The sequence below is a fragment of the Myotis yumanensis genome, unplaced genomic scaffold (assembly GCF_028538775.1).
Source record: "Myotis yumanensis isolate MYYU_CA2020_CCGP unplaced genomic scaffold, mMyoYum1.0.hap1 SCAF_20, whole genome shotgun sequence".
NCBI lineage: Eukaryota > Metazoa > Chordata > Mammalia > Chiroptera > Vespertilionidae > Myotis > Myotis yumanensis.
Window position 1 is genome coordinate 11,376,332 of NW_027223771.1, and position 8,658 is coordinate 11,384,989.

The 8,658-nt window shown below is 54.7% G+C and overlaps 1 non-coding gene across 1 annotated transcript; it reads right to left on the minus strand.

Annotated features, from left to right (window-relative positions):
• Positions 1–7,804: 7,804 nt before the first annotated feature.
• TRNAT-UGU (transfer RNA threonine (anticodon UGU)) lies at positions 7,805–7,882 on the minus strand. Its single transcript has one exon. It is a non-coding gene; the product is annotated as a tRNA-Thr (tRNA).
• Between the last annotated feature and the right edge of the window lie 776 nt (positions 7,883–8,658).

Here is an 8,658-nt window from a genome sequence, read left to right on the forward strand (position 1 = left end):
ATGCTACGATAAAGAAATTAGAAAGTAAGCATACACGGACTGAAATAAAGAATATTATACCCAATAGCAGACCAGAGGAGTACAATAATCAAACCAAAGATTCGACAAAAAACACCCAATTGGAAAAGCAAAATGAAAAAAGAATCTGAAAGTGTGAAGATAGTGTAAGGAGCCTCTGGGACAGCTTTAAGCGGTCTAATATCAGAGTCATTGGAGTGCCAGAAGATGAGAGACAGCAAGATATTGAAAACCTATTTCAAGAAATAATGGCAGAAAACTTCCCCCACCTGGAGAAAGAAATGGACTTACAGGTCCAAGAAGCGCAGAGAACCCCAAACAAAAGGAATCCAAAGAGGACCACACCAAGACACATCATCATTAAAATGCCAAGAGCAAAAGACAAAGAGAAAATCTTAAAAGCAGCAAGAGAAAGAGGCTCAATTACCTACAAGGGAAAACCCATACGACTGTCAGCTGATTTCTCAACAGAAACTTTGCAGGCCAGAAGGGAGTGGCAAGAAATATTCAAAGTGCTGAATACCAAGAACCTACAACCAAGATTACTTTATCCAGCAAAGCTATCACTCAGAATTGAAGGTCAGATAAAGAGCTTCACAGATAAGGAAAAGCTAAAGGAGTTCACCACCGCCAAACCAGTATTATATGAAATGCTGAAAGGTATCCTTTAAGAAGAGGAAGAAGAAGAAAAAGGTAAAGATACAAATTATGAACAACAAACATGCATCTATCAACAAATGAATCTAAGAATCAAGTGAATAAATAACCTGATGTACAGAATGAACTGGTGATTATAATGAATCAGGGACATAGAAAGGGAATAGACTGACTATTCTTGGGGGAAAAAGGGGTGTGGGAGATGCGGGAAGTGACTGGACAAAAATCATGCACCTATGGATGAAAACAGTGGGTGGGGAGTGAGGGTGGAGGGTGGGGTGGGAGCTGGAAGGAGGGGAGTTATGGGGGGAAAAAAGAGGAACAAATGTAATAATCTGAACAATAAAGATTTAATTTAAAAAATTAAAATTAGAACAGCCCAGCAAAAGATCTCTCAGTGGCCAAGATGGGTCACGTGCCACCCTTAGCTGCAAGGGTGTCTGGGAAATGTTTTACCCTGACAGCCTCGTGAGTAGAGAAAGAGGCGGGTAAACAAAGTTCATAGGTAGTTGTTTTTATTATTTTATTATTATTGATTTCAGAGAGGAAAGGAGAGGGAGAAAGAGAGAGAAACATCCATGATGAGAGGGAATCATGGATCGGCTGCCTCCTGCACGCCCCACACTGGGGATCAAGCCCGCAACCCGGGCCTGTGCCCTGACCGGGAATCGAACAGACCGACGCTCCATCCGCTGAGCCACACCAGCTAGGGCTGAAGGTTGTTTGGGATAACCAGTCTGTAGTGTCTTCTACAAACCTACAGGCGAAACATTTCTGTAGCCTGCTGTTTTTTGTGTGTGTGTGTTTGGTTTTTTTAAAATATATTTTTGTTGATTTCAGAGAGGAAGGGAGAGGGAGAGAGAGAGAAACATCCATGATGAGAGAGAATCATGGATGGGCTGCCTCCTGCACGCCCCAGACAGGGGATTGAGCCGTGCCCTGGACCAGAATCGAACCTGGGACCCTTCAGTCCACAGGCCGGCGCCCTATCCACTGAGCCACACCGGCCGGGGCTGCTGTGTTATTCTGCCCCACACCGGAACGAGCATTTCCCACGTATCTTCTGAGTCCCTCCTTCTGGGGTCTATGGCCCCTCATCCTTTGTGAACCTGATCATCACCAATGAATGGTTCCTTCACAGTCGACTGCCAATTGGTGGTGATTGATCCACGGCGTCTTCCGGAAACGGCTCTGATGATTGGCATCCTTTCGCTGTCACAGATATTCTCATTACTGGTTTTTTAAAAATATATCTCTTTATTGATTTTCAGAGAGGAAGGAAGAAGAGAGAGATAGGAATATCAATGATGAGAATCATGGATCGGCTGCCTCCCTCACGGCCCCTACTGGGGATCGAGCCCGCAACCCGGGCACGTGCCCTTGGCTGGAATCGAACCCGGGACCCCTCAGTCCGCAGGCTGACGCTCTATCCACTGAGCCAAACCGTCCAGGGCTTCATTCCTGACTTTAAGCAAGCCACAAAAAGGTTAATATTTCAAGAGAAATAGAAAGTGTTGTCTGAAATCGCCCTAACACCACCGGCTGTGTGCTTCCTATGACAGGAGAGGCCAAAACAAGCCTTCTTTTTCTTTTTCTTTTTTTTTTTCCCAAAGTGACTTTGAAACTCATCCACTCACACAAATTAATGTTCCCTTCCCGGCCGCTTGTGCCAGGAACGCCGCCCGGCCTCTCCGGGTGGAGGAGGGGCGGAGCCGGCCGGGGCAGGAGCCCGAGAGGCACTTCACCGTCGCGTGAGCCGGACACGCGGCATCTCATTTAAACAGAGAAGGTGATCCGCCCGGCCGGTGTTGCTCAGGGGTTAGCGTCAACCTAGGAACCAGGAGGTCAGGGTTCGATTCCCGGTCAGGGCACAGGCCCGGGTCGCGGGCTCCATCCCCAGTGCGGGGCGTGCAGGAGGCGGCCGATCCGTGATTCTCTCTCCTCATGGATGTTTCTCTCTCTCCCGTCTTCCTCTCTGAAATCAATAAAAATATATTTAAATACATAAATTAAAAGGGGGAATAACAGCTTCTTTCTGGATGAGGGTGGTCACGCTCTGAACCAGGGACAGTCCCACCTCCCGCTGGCTTGTCAAGTCTTTGGCCTGGACAGGTGGGTGTGAAAGGCCAGGTGGGAAGAAGGCCAGGTGGAGGAGGAAGGCCGGAGGGGGGGAGGGAGACAGACCAGAGGCGGGGGGACAAGCCAGGTGGGGGAGGAAGTCCAGGTCGGCGGGGGGGTGAGACAGACCAGTGTGTGGGGGGCAGGCCAGGTGGAGGGGGACAGGACAGGTGGGAAGAAGGCCGGGTGGGGGGCGGGAGGGTGGGGAAGGCCAGGGGGGTGAGAAAAGCCAGGTGGAGGAGGAAGGCCGGAGGGTGGGGGGGACAGGCCAGGTGGGAGAGGAAGGCCGGAGAGGGTCGGGGGGAAGACAGGCCAGTGGGCGGGGGGACAGGCCAGATGGGAGGATGGCCAAGGGGAGGGGGAAGATAGGCCAGTGCGGGGTGGGGGCGGGGGAGGAAGGAAGGCCAGGTGATGGGGGGAGGAAGGCCAGGTGGGGGGAGACAGCCTCCGTCTACAGACGCCCTCCTAGGCACTCAGCGGCAGGGCCCTCGTCTGAATAAATTCGCTCTGCCCTCCTCCAAGATTTTTAAAAATAGATCTGTATTGATTTCCGAGAGGACAGGAGAGGGAGAGAGAAAAATCGTGGATCGAGCCCACGACCGGGGCAGGCGCCCCGACCGGGAATCAAACCCTCGCCTCCTGGTTCCTAGGTTGACGCTAACCCCTGAGCCACCCGGCAGAGCGCTAATCGGCCCCTTGGGTCCGATGCCACCTGCTGGCCAGGGCTCCTCGCTTGGCGATCCCATTAAGACAAAGAAAGTGTGGAGCCATGGTGGCCAGCGATGGGCTCAATGCCGGGCGGGCAGCACCCACGGGCGCCCAGGGGACTAGCGGGGCCCCCACGGAGGGAGCGGGTTCTGGGGAAGCTGAAATCAGTTCTGGTCAATGGGTTACAGGTGGAGAGTAAAGAAATCGGGGCGCGGTGGCCGCTGGGGAAGGCGGACGCGGGTGGTGGCCTGTGGTGGCCTGTGGTCCTACTGTGTGCACATGTGCCAGGCATGGCGACGTGACCCCTTCCGTCCTGGCCACAACCCGGGGGGCAAAGTCCCAATGTCCGTCCCCATTTCACAGGGGAAAGTGGCTCCAACGCAAGGCAGGAGTGTCCTTCCGGCCACAGAGGGGCAGAGGGAGGCCGGATGTTGCTAAGCCTCGCAGAGATAAGAAGCCACCAAGCGAACGCGCAAACCGAAGGGGACCCCATCCCGCAGCCGCCTCGGCCGGACCCCCGCGTTCTGCGTCAGGCCGCCGCTGCCAAATACACCACAAACACATGTTTTTTAAAAACTTCGGGTCCAGCCCTGGCCGGTGTGGCTCAGTGGATAGAGCGTCGGCCTGTGGACCTAAGGGTCCCGGGTTTGAGTCCGGTCAAGGGCATGTGCCTCCGATGCAGGCTGCTCCCCAGTCTGGGCCCTGATCGGGGTACGTGCAGGAGGCAACTAATCGATGTTTCTCTCTCTCTGTCTCTCTCTCTCCCTTCTACTCTCTCTAAAAATCAATGGGAAAATATCCTCAGGTGAGGATTAAAAAACAAACAACAGCCAGAACCAGTTTGGCTCAGTGGATAGAGCGTCGGCCTGCAGACTCAAGGGTCCCAGGTTCGATTCCGGTCAAGGGCATGTACCTTGGTTGTGGGCACATCCCCAGTAGGGGGCGTGCAGGAGGCAGCTGATCGATGTTTCTCTCTCATCGATGTTTCTAACTCTCTATCCCTCTCTCTTCCTCTCTGCAAACAATCAATAAAATATATATTTTTTAAAAAACTTCTGGTCTAGGTAAACAGTAGAGAGACTTCCGGGTTCCCGCCAGATATCAGCCAGAAAAAAAAGCAGACATAACATAGAACCTGTAATATCGCAGCGACTCTGTAATGTGTGGCTGCAGTGTATGGACAGAAGGACTTTTTATTTTTATTTTTTAATATATTTTTATTGATTTCAGAGAGGAAGGGAGAGGGAGAGAGAGAGAGAAACATCCATGATGAAAGAGAATCACTGATCGGCTGCCTCCTGCACGCCCCCGACTAGGGATGGAGCCTGCAACCCGAGCCTGTGCCCTGACCGGGAATCGAACCCTGACCTCCTGGTTCACAGGTCGATGCTCAACCACTGAGCCACGCAGGCCGGGCCAGAAGCACTTCTTTGGCGATCCCATATAATGAAAGCCTAATATGCAAATCGACCGAACAGCAGAACGACCGGTTGCTATGACGCACACTGACCACCAGGGGGCAGGCATTCAATGCAGGAGCTGCCCCCAGCCCACAGGCCCCAGGCCAGCCAAGGCGGGTGCCAGCAGGAGGGCCCCCGACCACCCCACCTGTCACCCCACAGATTGGCCCTGATCGCTGGCCAGGCCTCGGGGCTGTAGCCGTGCACGAATTTCGTGCACCGGGCCTCTAGTACCTACAATAACAGAAAATGGTCTCCTCAAGTATTTCATGCCACAGCGGCAGGGGGAAAAAATCAGTAATTGGTTCAATTTCCACGTTAATAGCTCCTTACAGTTTGGCCGTTGCTACCGTACAGGAGTCAGTTGAGCATATTCTAATTTCCAATCCTAAGCATAGGAGCATGTTATATATTTTCAAGTTGGCGCTTGCCAAGACGGAGTCAAAAATTACAGCCATTTTTAATGAAAAGGCCGAAAATTAGCGCGTGCCGCCTTGATGCGTGACACGGTGCGGTTAATGTTTTAGTTCTCGTGTCAACGCACGGTATGAAGTGTTATTTATCTGCCACCTTTTTTTTTTAACTCCGTGCACCCAGGCTGTGCTCCCCAGTCCCCGTCCTAATTGGAAATATCCCGTTCTAGCTGATTTTGTGCACGGGGAAATGTTCCCTTGTCACAGTGACAGGATTCAGCTGGAAAGTCTCTGCTGTGCGTATAAAAGCTGTAATTTGCGCCCAGAGTCTTTTGTTCGCATTTCTGCAAACTCGGATTCTTCTACGCGGGCCGCGTCGTACCGCTGATCTCGAAACGCTGCGACGCCTGTCCACAGCCCCCCTGCCTTTACCAAACCATCCCGGTTGCAGATTTCCCGTTTCTTTTCGTTATTACTATTATTATTATTATTATTATTATTATTATTAACTAGAGGCATGGTGCACAAAATCCGTGCATGGTAGGGGCTGTCCCTCAGCCCGGCCTGCACCCTCTCCAATCTGGGACCCCTCGGGGCATGTCCGACTGGGGGATCGGGCCTAAACCGGCAGTCGGATGTCCCTCTCACAATCCAGGACCACTGGCTCCTAACCGCTCACCTGCCTGCCGGCCTGATCGCCCCCTAAACCAGTGGTTCTCAACCTTCTGGGCCTTTAAATACAGTTCCTCATGTGGTGACCCCCAACCATACAATTATTTTCGTGGCTACTTCATCACTGTCGTGTTGCTACTGGGATGAATCGTCATGTAAATATCTGATATGCAGGATGGTCTTAGGCGACCCCTGTGCAAGGGTCGTTCGACCGCCAAAGGGGTCGCGACCCACAGGTTGAGAACCGCTGCCCTAAACGCTCCCCTGCCGGCCTGATCGCCCCCAACTGCCCTCCCCTGCCGGCCTGATCGCCCCCAACTGCCCTCCCCAGCCGGCCTGATCGCCCCCAACTGCCCTCCCCAGCCGGCCTGATCGCCCCCAACTGCCCTCCCCTGCCACAACCCGCCTTGTCCGCCAGGACCCGCCTCCTCCGTGCCATGCTGAGCCATGGGACCCCCAGGCCTCACCGTGTGGAGCGGCCACTGGGCCCCGCCTCCGCTGTGTGTGCGGCTACCTTGTGGTGGCCATCTTGTGATGACGTCGCGCGCGAGGGCGTGAGGACCACCTAGGCCTTTATTGGTATAGGTTGATTGATTTTAGAGAGCTGAAGGGAGAGAGAGAGAAGCATCGATTTGTTGTTCCTCTTACGCACGCATTCGACGGTGGAGTCGAGCCTGTGCCCTGACCGGGGATCGAACCCACAACCTGGATGTATAAGGGATGGCGCTCGAACCCACTGAGCTACGTGGCCAGGGCCCAGGGGGACCATGTCCGAGCCCAATGGAACGAAGGAACCCCTCGTCGAGCGTGGCCCGCGAGGGCCCGAGTGGGCAGGGCCCGGGAACCGCCGGTCCCGGCTCAGAGTCCCTGTGAGCATTTGTCAAGGTGGGAGGAGCCATGACTGAGAGTAGGGGACCCAGTCCTTCAAACACCGGCCAGGGCCATTTTATAAGAATTTTTAAGGCCCTGGCTGGTGTGGCTCAGTGGATAGAGCGTCAGCCTGCGAACCGAAGGGTCCCAGGTTCCATTCCAGTCAGGGGCATGTACCTTGGTTGCGGGCACATCCCCAGTGGGGGGTGTGCAGGAGGCAGCTGATGGATGTTTCTCTCTCATCGATGTTTCTAACTCTCTCTCCCTCCCTTCTTCTCTGTAAAAAATCAATAAAATATATTTTTTTAAAAAAATTGTGCCTGCAGGGGCGCCAGTCCGGGCAACTTGGGAGATGTAGCAATTGGTGTGAAGCTGATAAGCCCTCTGTTACAGCAACAGGCTGGGGTCACTTAAGGAGCTAAGTGAGTCCTGGCCGGTGTGGCTCAATGGATAGAGCGCCGGCCCGCAGACCGCAGGGTCCCGCGTTCGATTCCGGTCGAGGGCACGGACCTCGGTGGCAGGTTCCTCCCCTGGTCGGGGCGCGTGCAGGAGGCCACCCATCGCTGTTTCTCTCTGTCTCTCCCTCTCCCTCCCTTTCTCTCTAAAAATCAATGGAAACATATCCTCAGGCGAGGATTCAAAAAACAATAATAATAAGACCGCCACGGATTCCAGGATTCAGCAACGAATCCTCCAGGCTCTGAATCTGAGTGAGTTAAAAACACTTTTACTTTTTCTCCAATGGTTGTTTTTTTATATATATTTTTTATTGATTTCAGAGAGGAAAGGAGAGGGAGAGAGAGAGAAACATCAACGATGAGAGAGCATCATGGATCGGCTGCCTCCTGCACGCCCCACACTGGGGATGGAGCCTGCAACCCGGGCACGTGCCCTGACCGGGAATCGAACCCGGGACCCTTCAGTCACAGGCTGACGCTCTATCCACTGAGCCACACCGGCCAGGGCTGGATGGGTTTCGCCTGCAATTTCATTGGGAAACAGGTCTCCACCGTGTTGCAGGGTTTGTAAACCTCTGGGCCACAGGGTCACCCCGGTCCCTCCCGTCACCCGTGCCAGCTCCGTCCCCAGGGAGGCCGGCCTCAGGGGGAGGCGCCCAGACAGGCCCTGGCACCGCGCCCTCATCCCCCCCCAGCTGCCCCAGCACCAGCCCCAGGGGCGCTCCGGCTGGGGATCGGCTGATGGACAACAGCTGGCCGGGTGCGGGCGGCGATTTCACGGCCGTTACGGCTCACCCTCTCCTCCCCTCTCCAGTCGGCCAGGCCAGCTCCCTGTGGCCCAGGAGTGTCCACGAACAGAGACCAGGAACAGCCACTGCGCCCAGGGAGGGGGTCAGCCCAGCCCCACACATGCCAGGCAGCAGCTCTGGGCCTGGGAGGGACGAGGCCGGCTCAGACGCACATCCACCTGCTCACCTGCCCGGTCCTCCCACCCGCACGGGGATGGCTCTCAGCTCACCGGCTGGAGGGCCGAGCACCTGTCTAGCCTCCCTCCCTGCACGCGGGCCCCTGCGAGGCAGAGGCCATGGCACAGGCCTGGCTGGGCTGCTTGGGCACCGGATGACCTATTGCCAGAGAGTAACCGAGCCCTGCACATGGGATGATTATTATTATACTAGAGGCCTGGTGCATGCCATTCGTGCACTGGGGCGGGGGGTGTCCCTCAGCCCAGATTGTGAGAGAGCATAGTCCATGCTAAGGGACCCCACCGCTGGGGAGGGGCGG